The 13,762-nt window shown below is 39.8% G+C and overlaps 1 protein-coding gene and 1 pseudogene across 1 annotated transcript in view; both read left to right on the top strand.

Moving 5' to 3' along the window:
• DGKK (diacylglycerol kinase kappa) overlaps positions 1-13,762 on the top strand; it is a 177,348-nt gene that overhangs the window by 25,466 nt on the left and 138,120 nt on the right. The gene's annotated exons all lie outside the window — the stretch shown is intronic.
• LOC125932313 (60S ribosomal protein L32-like) lies at positions 2,103-2,563 on the top strand (annotated as a pseudogene).

Here is a 13,762-nt window from a genome sequence, read left to right as displayed (position 1 = left end):
TTCATTAGTCGATGGACATTTGGGCTCTCTCCATAGTTTGGCTATTGTAGATAATGCTGCTGTAAACATTGGGGTACATATACCCCTTCAAATCTGTATTTTTGTATCCTTTGGGTAAATCCCTTATAGTGTTATTGCTGGATCATAGAGTAGTTCTATTTGTAATTTTTTTGAAGAAACTACTATCTTCCAGAGTGGCTGCATCAGTTTGCATTCCCGCCAACAGCGCAAGAGGGTTCCCCTTTCTCCACACCCTCACCAACATCTGTTGTTTCTTGTGGTCTTAATTTTAGCCATTCTGACAGGTGCGAGGTGGTATCTCACCATGGTTTTGATTTGTATTTCCATGATGATGAGTGACGTGGAGCATCTTTTCATGTGTCTTTTATCCATCTGGATGTCTTCTTTGGAAAAGTGTCTATATATGTCTTCAGCACGTTTCTTAACTGGGCTATTTGTTTTATTTGGGTGTTAAGTTTGATAAGTTCTTTATAGATTTTGGATACTGACCCTTTATCAGATATGTCGTTTGCAAATATCTTCTCCCATTCCATAGATTGCTTTTAGTTTTGTTGACTGTTTGCTGTGTAGAAGTTTTTTTCATCTTGATGAGGTCCAAATAGTTCATTTTTTATTTTGTTTCCCTTGCCTCCAGTAACATTCTAGTAATAAATTGCTACAGCTGATGTCAAAGAGTATACTCTACAATTTTCTAAAATGCTTCCACATTTCCCATGTCCTGTGTCCTTGGATTCTCACCCCAACCCTCTGTGTGTGATATTGGCTTTATTCCCATTGTGCAGATGAGAAAACTAAGGCTAAAGGATACTTGGCTACTAAGGATTGAAGTCAAGATTCAAGCCCAAGGCTCCTGACTCCAAAACCAATCCCTAATCCATGTCAGGCTAGTTAGTACAAGGTTTCCAAAGCAGCCCTCTTGAGCCCAGAAATGATATAGATTCCTCTAAACAATGTGGGATAATGGGGGCCAATTACCTTCTTTAAAGCCAACCAAATCCACAGGTTTAAGATGAGACAAGGTTTTAAGGTGGTTGTGATGGTTCTTTTTTAAAAAAAAATGCTTTAGATGCTCATAATGATGATTCATTCATAAATAATTAGGAACTTCCTAAGATCAGAATTATCAAAAGGTTTTTACAATTCTTAAGAGATTAAAAATGCACCAGTCTTGTCATCTGGCCCCAGGATTGGGATTTAAGAGGCTGATTCTATTCCTAGCTGTGCCTTTGTGATTTGAGGTAAATCCTTTAACCTTTCACTTTTTATTTATCCATTTAAAAATAAGTATATTACCCACCATAGAATATCTGGGAATCACTTTAAAATTCTAGGCTCAAAAGTATTTTAAAGCCTTATAAATTCTGTAAATCACTTTGCACAGATTCAAAATGACTGTCACATTGATACAAGGTGGAATTAGTTTATTAAAAACAAGTAAATTGTATGGAGACGGGGTTAAAGCACAGATTTCTGCCTTCCTACTAGGTGCAGCTCAGGTCTGTGTTTTTTAATAGGTGCAGCTCAGGTCTGTGTTCCACTTTCACCTCTGCCACAATGTGGTGCGGCCACAGCTAGTTGGATCATCTTGCATCCCACCTCCTGCAGTGCCGTATGTCACTAAGACTAATATCCCTGGGTGGAGATTTTTCTATGGTAGAAGCCTAGTGAAGAAGGGTAATTCTCTAATTTCATTTCCCCCCTTTGAAGCCTGGATTATGTGGAAGGGAAAGTATTTTAGATTCTAGAATAACGTTTCTCTGTTCCATGCCTTAATGTCCCTCTGTATAAAATGGCATTATCATGATATGCTCCTAGCTGCAAAGGGGATGGTGTGAGACTAACTGTGGAAATTTCAGTATAATATAGTGGGCTTCAGAGTCAGACACATTTGGGTTGAAATCCCAGCTCTGTAATATCTTAGCTCTGTGGCCTTGGACAAAGACTCTCACTGACCTCTTTGAGTCTTATTTTCTTCATTTTACACGTGAGATTAATAATTCCCACCTACTAGGTTGTTCTAAGGATAAATGACATATCAAGTGTTTAGTTCAGTACCTGGCACCTAGTTGGTTTTTTAAAAAATGGTAAATGTGTTCTTCCTTGCCACTGTCTGCAGAGATGGTAGCCATCTCCTACTTGGCATCATAGCCACCCTCAGAACCATTGTAAAGCCCAAGATTGTTAAAAAGAGGACCAATTAGTTCATCCAGCGCCACTCAGACCAATATGTCAAAATTAAGTGTAACTGGTGGAAACCCAGAGGCATTGAAAATAGGGTGTGCAGAAGATTCAAGGGCCAGATCTTGATGCCCAGCATTGGTTATAGGAACAATAAGAAAACAAAGCACATGCTGCCCAGTGGCTTCCAGAAGTTCCTAGTCCACAACAGTCAAGTGCTGCTGATGTGCAACAAATCTTACTATGCAGAGATTGCTTACAATGTCTCCTCTAAGAATCACAAACCATTGTGAAAAGAGCAGCTCAACTGGCCATCAGAGTCACCAATTCCAATGCCATGCTGCACAGCAAAGAAAATGAATAGACAGCTCGTGTACACATTGTATTTGTGTTAATAAAACCATTAAACTAGGGGCGCCTGGGTGGCTCCGTCAGTTAAGTGTCCGACTTTGGCTCAGGTCATGATCTTGCGGTCTGTGAGTTCGAGCCCCATGTCGGGCTCTGTGCTGACAGCTCAGAGCCTGGAGCCTGTTTCAGATTCTGTGTCCCCCTCTCTCCCCGACCCTCCCCCGTTCATGCTCTGTCTCTCTCTGTCTCAAAATGTTAAAAAAAATTTAAAAAAAACATTAAACTATTTTTTAAAAAAGTAGCTGCTACCATGTGAAAGACACTGATTTTGTTTCAAGCAACTACTGTGTGTGTGTGTGTGTGTGTGTGTGTATAATGCACATATTTGCTCATTGACTGTGCTCCCCTTCTCTTTTAAAAGGGGTGGTTCTCATGCAAAGTAAAGAAAACTGAAAATAACAAGGGTGGCTACCATTGCTTCTTAGTAATGTATCTTAACATCAGAATCATGTACCCCCTTACTGCTGTTTTCTTCTGCTGCTTAGAGGGGCATGTCAATAGAAAGACTTCCAATTCTATTCAACAAGTACTTTTTTGGCTTTAAAATTTTTTTATTGTGGTATAATTGACATATATATGCATATATATATATATATTCATTTCAGGTATACAACATAATGATTCCATATTTGTATATATTGCAAAATGGTAACCACAATAAGTCTAGTTAACATCTGTCACCATACACTGTTAGAACATTTTTTTTCTCCAGTATAAGGTTTTTTTGAGCATTTTGTATGCACCTCTCTGACTTCTGTCATAAGTTCTCTCTTCTTGCCATGATTTATTGAGGGGACCAGATAGTTCATTAACATTAATTAATTATAGAATTTCCTAAGTTTTTAGTTAATAATTATTTCAATCCATCCTGATATCTGAGGTGCCAATATTTCTCAGGATTTTTCCCCAGAAAAGCAGCAATTTTAATTTGAAAGCAATTTTATGTGTGAGTGAAGGAGAAGAAAAGAACCCACAAAAAGCTGGAGGGCAGAAGTGATAAAGTTGCAGCACTCTCTCCGCAGGCAGCCTGCAGGTTACACACACACACACACACACACACACACACACACATACATATATACATACACATATACCCAGGGTGCATAGAATTGGCACCAATTTAATTTATGTTGGCTTCTAGCAAGAATGTCGATAACACTTGAGTGATCTTCCTTCAATTATCAAGATTGATGATGGGAGCTCCTGGGTAGCTCAGTCAGTTGAGAGTCTGACTTTGGTTTAGGTCATGATCTTGAGGTCAGTGAGTTGGAGCCCCGCGTGGGGCTCTGTGCTGACAGCTCAGAGACTGAAGCCTGTTTCCGATTCTGTGTCTCCCTCTCTCTGACCCTCCCCCATTCATCCTCTGTCTCTGTGTCTCAAAAATAAATAAACGTTAAAAAAATAAAAAAAAATTATCAAGGATGATGTTGAACTTTCATGATCAAAGAATGAGAACTTAGTCTACTGTTAACTTTATTCCAACTTTTGAAGAAGTGGCTGCAGAAATTTAAGCCCTGAAAGAGGCTCTTTTCACTTGGAGGCTCTCTAGGGAGATTTTTAAAGCAGATAGTAGAGGTACTAATTCAATATCTACATAGGATTTTTCCCTTAGATGGAGGACTAGATAAATGCCATTAGATTTCAAATCCCCCTTTATCACTCTTTCATTTAGAAAGAGAAAAAAATTAAAAAATAAAAATAAGAAAATGATTTTGTGTTGCCTTTCTCCTCACCCCTTTTGATAAGAACTATTCTGAAGCTGCTAGCAAAGAATATATTTTCATAGTATTGCCTTTGATTTGATGTTGTAGCATAGCAAACATGGCAGACATGATCTCTGCCTCAGGCACATGTCTGATACATATACTTCTATCCGTGAGAAGACATGAAGGAAACAAGGCTATTCTGTTTATGCACTGATACTACAAGAGCATTTGCTACTTAAGAGACTTGAACTCTGACATCAAGTTTGGCTGCTTTGACAAGGTCTCTATATCCGAAGCCTCCTCATAGTAGATGATATCATGTATAACCAACTCTCCATCACAGATTTAGGTATTTAATTTATAGTGCCAGGTAGACAAGATTTCATAGAGGAAGTTCATGGCGGACCATGTCTCTTGGCCTCTGGGAAATTCTTAAACTCAGTAGTTTAAAAATAACCTTTGAATTTCAGAGAAAGTCATTTAGATACTGCCGTGGTTAAATGGTTGTGTTTGCTAAGCACACACCTCAGAAGACAGGCAATTGATTATAAATGGCAGTACAGAGGCAGCAATGCACTTCTGGGAAGCATAAGGCAAATCTAGCTTATGTGTCATCCTGCAACAGGATCAGGTTCTGTGCATAGATGACACTCACTGGGAAGCTGCCACTTAAACCCCACCAGTGGAACAAGGTGGGAAGTATCAAAAAGTCAGGTTAGCAGGATATAACTTTCCATCATACCTCCACTCATCAGCGTTGGCACTATGTGAATTATAAATGAAAGCTAGAACTCAACAACCAGTATACAATGAGGTGAGGTTGCCAGAAGCCTAGAGGACAAAGAGAAGCTTCCAAAACACACTGAAACATAGCATGACTTAGCCTTGGACTTCTAGAACATGAGAATGTATGTTCCTAGTCAGGAACTCTCAGAAGCAGAATCCTTTTTACATTTTAGCCAAATCTAATCTTAGTTACAAATGTATGTAAGAAACCTGGCATGAAGTGGATACTCAGTGGATAAGGCTGGCCTCAAGCATAGGGTTTATGTATAGAGCGTGTTCCCACACTAATTACTTACAGCCATGTGTATACATGAGTAGTCATCACTTGCATCTGTACCACATTCCAGCATGAAGGACAAATACTCCCTGTTTTTCAAGTCCATATCTCAGAAGTCCATATACACATTTTCTATGATTTAGGGAGTGGAGGAAGAAAAAGAAAAGAAAAAACACCACACAAACCTAGTCATTCTTTCTAGGCTAAAGTCAATCCTAGGAACTGACTCTTGGTTGCCAGTGGGGAGACTTATTGGAAAAGTGATAGTAGTGTAGCTGGAGAAGTCAGGCATGAAAGCTTTAACTGCAGAAGCTGTTGACTCATCCTACACTCTGTGTGTGTTGGAACAAGGGCAGGCATCATACCAATAGCATAAATGGTAACACTGGGGTGGTTTTGAGCCAGGTCACATCTTAAGGCCAGAGTGCTTTGTTATTGGTTTTTCTTTCTAGGGAGCCTGGTAACTTGAATATGTGCATGACCCATTGCATTCTGTGCTCAGAGGCAAGGATATCTTTTCTCTGTGTGTGGCTTCTTTTTAACTACAGGGTGGAGGGAGGAAACGCAAACAAAGTAGTAGTCAGCCTTCTCTCTCTTCAGTGTCTTTTAGTCCTATCACTGTTGAACTCTGTCTTAGCTGTTTTAATTGAGGCTTCCACTATAACAGATACTTCCTTTGTGGGATCGCTGTTGGTAGGGCATTTGGGTATTTCATCACCTTTGGGCAGGCCTTTCCCACTTCTGCTTGAGGAGGATAAAAGTGGGAGGGGAGGAAGCTCCAAGTGAGTAAATCTCAGATGCTATTACTTCCTCTGTCTGTCTTCTGACCACTCCCTGGGCTGACATCTTGAGGGGTACATGGTTCTTGGGTTTTGGTATCAGCATGTATTTTAGCATGCTAGTCACACTCCAGAGCTTCGACTTCCTGCCCAGAAGCAGCAGAGTAGTGGTGACCTCAAGAAGGAAGTTGATAATCTTAATGAGAAACCAAGCTACTGTTGGCAGACATTTGAGACTAGGCTGACAACAATGATCTTCACCTTACCCTGCCTCCTATCTAGAAGAAAAGCCTGAAGACTCACTGTAAGTAAAGATACTGCTCAATTAATTCCAATATCCTGACAACTATTTTGCCATGGTGAATACAGAGGCAACTCCCCATTCCTTCCAACTTCACAGGTTCCTGCAGTCCCCCTGGGATAGTGAAGACCATTATTCCTAGGGAATCCTAAAATGGGACTTCCAGGTCAGGGAGCAGGATGGAGCCATTAGCTTTGGTTGGGATACAGCTTGGTTCACTGTTGGGGCACCTTTCATAGTGATTCATAGTAGGTGCCTGATCTTTTGAGTCACCACTATTAAGGGATGCTGGTCATCCAGTGTTCATTATGAGCTCTTGATAGTTATGCAGACTTTACAAACCCTAAGAAGAATAAGAAAATCCATTTTGAATCTCACCATCCCCTACTTTATCCCCTCTGTGTATCAAGTCCATTTGTGGCTCACTGTATACTTACGCATATTCATATGGATTTACCCCTGCTGACATATGTGTGTTTCTCTTCCTACCAGTGGAGTTAGTGTTTCTGTGTAGGAGTCTGGAATTGTGTTTTTTAGTCAAATCCTATAAGGGGCATTCTCAGGAGAAATAATAGAACAATTTGTTTAGAAAACACTTCCCACCTCCAGATGTCCCTAAGCAGACCAGGCTGATTACAAAAAGGACTGATTCAAATCAGAACTCTTTGGGAAGTTCTCAGAAGATCAAATAGTCCAATTTCAGATTAGACAATTGGGATCTAGGGAAAGGTATTGGGGTTAGAGCTTGCAAGATGGAGGTACTGGGGATGGGATGGTAAAAGAGAAGAGAAAGGAGGTTTGGTAAAAGGTTAAAAAGAACAACAAATAAGGACATAGCCCCTACCAGATGCCTAATTTCTCTTTCAATGTTTGCAAATGCCATACAAATAGCTCTTACATTTGAGTTGCCCAGGTGGCTGGAGATCTATTTATTTTGTATTTAACCAAGGATCAAAGGATCTTTGCCAATGTTTTTGCTTAAGGGTTCCAAATAAACTTTCTACCATGTATATTTGGGGGTAGACTGGGGTAGAGGTGGTTTATTCAGTACTTAAGTTATTTTTAGATCACCTTTAAGTCACTCTGTTGGAGGAAAGCAGCATTTATGTCCTGAAGTATTTACAAAAAGAATACAGAAAAGCTGGGTTACTGCCCCCTCATTCCTGACTCTGGGATAATTTCCCACTGGGAATTCAGACAAGTCACTTGGACTCTCTGTTTGCCCTGATCTCAAAAGGTTATTGTGCAAATAAGTGGAATTGGTCAAATAGTGGTACAAACTAAGGCAAGGTATCAGGGATTTAGCCCTACCTGAAGCCAAGTTAAGTTTTCAGGGCTGATAATGACAAGTCAGTGGTTGGCAATGTAAACTCATGGACTCTGTTCTGCTGTGAGTTCCATTTTACTGAATTTCATTCATGTTATCTTACTAAAGGAGATATGTCAGGCATCTGTTGTACAATGGCCTCAAATCTCAATTTCTGTAAAACTATATACTATTTCTCCTAGAAGCTGAAGAATTTTAGATTTTTTGCCTGCATATGACCACATAATTTTCAAGCTATAAAACTCACAGATTTATATAACATTGCATATATACTAGTCATGCTTCCCTATTTTGTCTAAATAGAGGACAGTATAATTTGAAAAAAAATTGTAATTTTATGAACCATTTTCCCCTGTTTGCATCAGAGATGGTAAGTAAACTCCCCTAGATAATATATTTTGTAGCATTATACTCAGCACTAAGAGCTATGTTTCTATAAATTCCATAGTAGTACATATGCATTAATTCTTCTAGTTAGGTCAGTCAGTGCGTGTGTGTGTGTGTGTGTGTGTGTGCAGACACATAAAAGCATCCAAAAGCATGAAAGATACCAGAAGGAACTTCATGGGGAATGTTTCTCTGAAGGTGTTATATAATAGGTATATGACAATATGGTACCAAAAGCATGATTCATAAAAGTAAAAACTGAAAAACTGGATTTCATTCAAATGTAAAACTTAATTATCGACTGGGAAAAAATATTTTCAAATCACATTTCCAACAAAGGACTTGTTTCTAGAATATGTAAAGAACTCTATAATCTAAATATTTAAAAAACAAAGAATATAATTAGAAAATGGACAAAAAACATAGATATTTCATCCAAGAGAATATACAGATGGCATATAAGTACATGAAAAATGTCCAATATCATTAGCCATTAGGGAAATGCAAATTAATACCACAGTAAGATGTTACTACACACCTATTAGAATGGCTAAAATAAAGTAGTGACACCACCAAGTTCTAGAGAGGATATAAAGAAACTTGATCACTCATATATTGTTGGTGGGAATGTAAAATGGTATAGGCACTCTGGAAAATACTTTAGAAATTCCCTTTCAGACTAAAAATAGATTTGCCACATAGCTCAGCAATTGTACTCCTGGGCATAGATTCCAGAGAAGTGAAAAATATTTTCAGGTAGAACTCTATACGCATATATTCATAGAAGCTTTATTCATACTATCCAAACACTGGAAACTACCCAGATGTCCTTCAATGGATGAACGGTTAAACAAATCATGGTACATGCATACCATGGAATACAGCAATACAACTTTCATGAACTGCAAGGAAATTATCCTGAGTGTAAAAAGTTAATCTCAAAAGGATATATTCGGAATGATTCCATTTATGTAACAATTGTGAAATAACATATTATAGAAACAGAACAGATTTGTGGAGGTCAGTGGTTAGGAATGGGAGGGGGCAGAGGGAATAGATGTGGTTATAAGGAGTAGCATGAGGGAGTCTTGTGATGGTACACTTCAATATCTTTTTTTTTTATATATATATATATATTTTTTTAATATATGAAATTTACTGTCAAATTGGTTTCCATACAACACCCAGTGCTCATCCCAAAAGGTGCCCTCCTCAATACCCATCACCCACCCTGCCCTCCCTCCCACCCCCCATCAACCCTCAGTTTGTTCTCAGTTTTTAACAGTCTCTTATGCTTTGGCTCTCTCCCACTCTAACCTCTTTTTTTTTTTTTTTTCCTTCCCCTCCCCCATGGGTTTCTGTTATGTTTCTCAGGATCCACATAAGAGTGAAACCATATGGTATCTGTCTTTCTCTGTATGGCTTATTTCACTTAGCATCACACTCTCCAGTTCCATCCATGTTGCTACAAAAGGCCATATTTCATTTTTTCTCATTGCCACGTAGTATTCCATTGTGTATATAAACCACAATTTCTTTATCCATTCATCAGTTGATGGACATTTAGGCTCTTTCCATAATTTGGCTATTGTTGAGAGTGCCGCTATAAACATTGGGGTACAAGTACCCCTATGCATCAGTACTCCTGTATCCCTTGGATAAATTCCTAGCAGTGCTATTGCTGGGTCATAGGGTAGGTCTATTTTTAATTTTCTGAGGAACCTCCACACTGCTTTCCAGAGCGGCTGCACCAATTTGCATTCCCACCAACAGTGCAAGAGGGTTCCTGTTTCTCCACATCCTCTCCAGCATCTATAGTCTCCTGATTTCTTCATTTTGGCCACTCTGACTGGCGTGAGGTGGTATCTGAGTGTGGTTTTGATTTGTATTTCCCTGATAAGGAGCGACATTGAGCATCTTTTCATGTGCCTGTTGGCCATCCGGATGTCTTCTTTAGAGAAGTGTCTATTCATGTTTTCTGCCCATTTCTTCACTGGGTTATTTGTTTTTCGGGTGTGGAGTTTGATGAGCTCTTTATAGATTTTGGATACTAGCCCTTTGTCTGATGTGTCATTTGCAAATATCTTTTCCCATTCCGTTGGTTGCCTTTTAGTTTTGTTGGTGGTACACTTCAATATCTTGATTTTCCTGATGTTAACCCAAACCTACACCTGTGATAAAATTGCACAGAGCTACACACACACACACACACACACACACACACTGAGTTTGTGTATAACTGCTGAAATCTGGATAAGCTCTATAGATTGTACCAATGTCAATCTCCTGCTTTTGATATTGTACGATAGTTATGCAAAATGGTAAAATGGAGGAAGATGGGTGAAGGATGCACAGGACCTCCTTTTACATATCTTTGAAATTCCCTGTGAATTTACAATTATTTCAAAAAACATTTTAAATGTCTACAAAACACAAGAATAACATTTTTGGATGCTATATATTTTGTTTTCTATGTAGGATATAATTAATTTCTTCATTTTGTGTATTAAAGGTAATCCCTGTGTATTAAAATATAATTTCCTGTCTTTTTGTGCCTAAACATAGCACAATATATTTTTAAAAGTACAGCCTGTAATGTAAAAAGACATTAATTCTCTGGTGTAGGGATGTGATGGTGGAAATGGGAGGTACTGAACACAGCTGAAAACAGGGTTTTGTGGCCCATTTTTAAGCTGTAGTTGACAAATTTCATAGGGTTGTTTGTTTAGGATAGTGTAATAATCGGTCCTAAGTTGTGACATGACTAATCAAAATACATTTATATTTGCCTTTTAGAGTGTGTTTTATACTTTCACTTAAATATGGTTATATAAGCCTGAGGGAGTCCATATTCCAATCAGAAAATAGATGGCATCACATCTTAGACTCAAGCAAAGTATCTAAGGTAGAAAGGCGGTATTGAGACTTGAAAAATATGTATTTCACATGTATATTAGTTCTTAGTTGCTTTAGGTTGTTTATTATGTGGAGAGATGGTCTTGTGACATTTACCTTGAGAACTTAATTAAGCCTTTTGATTCAAGAAGCCTTTTTTAGGGCTATAGGTTGCCTTAGAATTCAGAACTCAAGAAGAGAATAAAGAGTGTTATCAATAGAATTTTTCAAGATCCTTTGTTAAATTTTATTAGCGAGACCCTGAAAACATTTTAGCCTAGGAAAATGGTATAATGTTTATTTATTTATATCAACTTACTAAAAGGTTTATATGTAAGCTAATATATACTTACACACATATTCTGGAAAAAAACCATGTAAGTGGCAATAATGTAAAATGAACATGATCTGTAACACACTTTGACATTCTTAGATACCATTGAGAAAATATGACATTTTACCACACCTTAAACTTGGAGAAGGAAAAGCACTGTAACTGTACCTATTGAAACAATGAGTTATGAAGATGATAACCTACATCTTCATTGCCTTTGTAGGATGCTGAAAGGATAAATCAGGCAGAGCATATAGCATATTTTGAGCTTCATGGAAAATATATGCTTGATATTTTTTTCCTCATATAGTAAAAGATTTTACACACTGAATTCTGCCTTCCTGATACCCTTCACTGACATCTTTTCCTATCACTACAAAGAGAAAATCTTTGATTCTCCTATCTGTTCACTCCAGAACCACCTACTTTCATCCAAATATCCATATACCTACTCTCATTTCAAGCCATCAATCAACATGTCCTGTTATCTCTGAACATGCATTTTGAAGGACTTGTATATGTGGGGCTCATATAGATAAATTGAGAATAAAGAAATAAGAAATTGAGATAGACCAAAGGGCATCTCAATGCACCTCTAAGGCCTTGATTAAGGAGATGGTATGTGCATATACTTTGCATATTTGGGGGTCAATATGATTTTCCTCTTTCATAATTACTCAAGGTGTATGAGGTTTTCAGGTTACATTTCCCTTGTTATTTTTCATTATGTAAGGTGCTACTCCTGGGTAAAAACCATGTGATTAAAAAAAATCAGTGAATAATGATCCTGAAAAGAGTCTTACCATGCTTCCAGGTGATAAAGACCTGGAGAAATGTAAAAGTCTATCAGTTGGGAATGTCACGGTGGAAATTCTGCCCATCAGGAAAAGCACAGAGATTATAGGTAGACAAAGTGTTTTCTTATAGATAATTTCTCTGCAATAACCAGACAGAGTTCATTGGCACAGGCAATCTCTGCCTACTCTACACTTACTTCTCTGCATTAAAAGTGCTCTTGGTTTTCTTTCTTTTTTTAAATTTTTTTAACATTTATTCATTTTTGAGAGACACAGAGACAGCGTGTGAATGGGGGAAGGGCAGAGAGAGAGGGAGACCCAGAATCCGAAGCAGGATCCAGGCTCCGAGCTGTCAGCACAGAGCCCGATGTGGGGCTCGAACCCACGAACTGTGAGATCATGACCTGAGCCGAAGCTGGACACTCAACCGACTGAGCCACCCAGGCGCGCCAAAAGTGCTCTTGGTTTTCTACCAGTCTCATATTGGTAGAGCAAATCTTTAGTTGCTCTTGAAGAATTGAGAGCTAAGTAGAACAAGCATTTCTTTTCTCTGCATCAAGGCTAAAAGGAGGAGGAGAAATTTTTAAGAAAAGTAAGAATAGCCATTTGGAGGGGATATACTTAAGTATATAGTCATGAACAAGGAGATGGATTTGTTGACCATGATATCCATTCTAACCATCTTAAGCTTTTGAAAGGTACACAGCTATGAGAGGGAAGATGGCGGTGTAGGAGGACGCTGGGCTCACCGTGCGTCCTGCTGATCACTTAGATTCCACCTACACCTGCCTAAAGAACCCAGAAAACCGCAAGAGGATTAGCAGAATGGAGTCTCCAGAGCCAAGCGCAGACGAGAGGCCCACGGAAGAGGGTAGGAAGGGTCGCGAGGCGGTGTGCGCGCCACGGACTGGCAGGAGGGAGCCGGGGTGGAGGGGCAGCCTGTCGACCAAGCAGAGCCCCTGAGTCTGGCTTGCAAAAGCAGAGGGGCCGGACAGAGTGTGTTCCGACAGCAAGCGCAACTTAGCGTCTGGGAGGTCATAAGTGAACAGCTCTGCTCAGAAAGCGGGAAGGCTGGAGGACAAAGGGAGGGAGAGCTGCTGAGCCCTCAGACGACAGAGCTCAGTTTGGTGGGGAACAAAGGCGCTCGCCAGCGCCATCTCCCCCGCCCATCCCCCAGCCAAAATCCCAAAGGGAACCAGTTCCTGCCAGGGAACTTGCTCGCTCCGCACAAACACCCAACTCTGTGCTTCTGTGGAGCCAAACCTCCGGCAGCGGATCTGACTCCCTCCCGCTTCCACAGGGCCTCTTCTGAAGTGGATCCCCTAAGGAGAAGCGAGCTAAGCCTGTCCCTCCTGCCCCCGTGCACCTTGCCTACCCACCCCAGCTAATACGCCAGATCCCCAGCACCACAAGCCTAGCAGTGTGCAAGTAGCCCAGACGGGCCATGCCACCCCACAGTGAATCCCGCCCCTAGGAGAGGGGAAGAGAAGGCACACACCAGTCTGACTGTGGCCCCAGCGGTGGGCTGGGGGCAGACATCAGGTCGGACTGCGGCCCCGCCCACCA

The sequence above is a fragment of the Panthera uncia genome, chromosome X, assembly GCF_023721935.1.
Source record: "Panthera uncia isolate 11264 chromosome X, Puncia_PCG_1.0, whole genome shotgun sequence".
Lineage (NCBI taxonomy): Eukaryota > Metazoa > Chordata > Mammalia > Carnivora > Felidae > Panthera > Panthera uncia.
The sequence above is the reverse complement of the archived record's forward strand: the minus strand, read 5'-3'. Positions and strand labels throughout refer to the sequence as shown.